This window comes from Arachis ipaensis, chromosome B5 (assembly GCF_059453495.1).
Source record: "Arachis ipaensis isolate K30076 ecotype BB chromosome B5, ASM5945349v1, whole genome shotgun sequence".
Lineage (NCBI taxonomy): Eukaryota > Viridiplantae > Streptophyta > Magnoliopsida > Fabales > Fabaceae > Arachis > Arachis ipaensis.
In genome coordinates, this window is record NC_142440.1 from 12,291,475 (window position 1) to 12,292,624 (window position 1,150).

Genomic DNA, 1,150 nt, shown 5'->3' on the forward strand with positions numbered 1-1,150 from the left:
AATAAAAGAAAGAAATCTTAAATATGAAATACCTCGAATTGTATTAAATAGAAAATCAAATTAAACATAGGAATCCATAAACCAATTTGGGAAAATAAACAAATTAAAGCAATAAAATAAATAAAAGTAGAAGAGAACATAAATTAAAGGAACATTGAACCTGTGATTTGAAGAGAAGTAACCTAATCATAATAGAAATCCTAAATCCTAATCCTAATCCTAAATCCTAAGAGAGAAGAGAGAGCCTTTCTCTCTCTAAAACTACATCTAAAACCTAAAATTGAATAATGAATGTTGTATATGTTCTTCTCCTCTGTGATTCCTCCATTCTCTGGCTTATATTCTGTGTTTATGGCTTGGATTTGGGCCAAAAAAGGGCCCAGAAATCGCTGAGGGCATTTTCTGCAAATTCCTGCACGTGGCGTCCGTCACGCGTGCGCGTGGGTCACGCGATCGCGTCATTTGGAGTTTTTTTCTTGTCACGCGTACGCATCGGTCACGTGTACGCGTCATTTGTATTCTGCTCAAGGCACGCGTCCGCATCGTCCACGCGTGCGCATCGATGCCTTTTTGCGCTAGGCACGCGTCCGCATCATCCACGCGTTCGCGTCGCTGCCTTTTCTTCAAAACTCTATTTTTGTGCTTTCCTTCCATTTTTGTATGTTTTCTTTCTATCCTCTAAGCCATTCCTGCCCTATGAAACCTGAAAATACTTAACACACAAATCACGGCATCGAATGGTAATAAAGGATAATTAAAATTAATATAAAGTATAGGAAACATATTTTCACACTTATCACATAATAAGGAAGGAAAAGTAAAACCATGCAATTCATATGAATAAGTGGGTGAAGAATTGATAAAAACATTCAATTTGATCACAAGATGAATCATAAAATAGGGGTTTATCAACCTCCCCACACTTAAACAATAGCATGTCCTCATGCTAAATCCAAGAGAAAGGGTAAAGTTAGAATGGTGGAATCTTATGCAATGCAATCTATTCTAAATGCAAGCTACCTAAATGAATCATGCAATTCTAATTATCATCCACCTATATATATAGAGCTTACATGTGGTTAATTTGATTCATACTTTCAAGGAATCATATAGCCAAGCCTATATCACGTTAAAGCACTTTCACAATTGA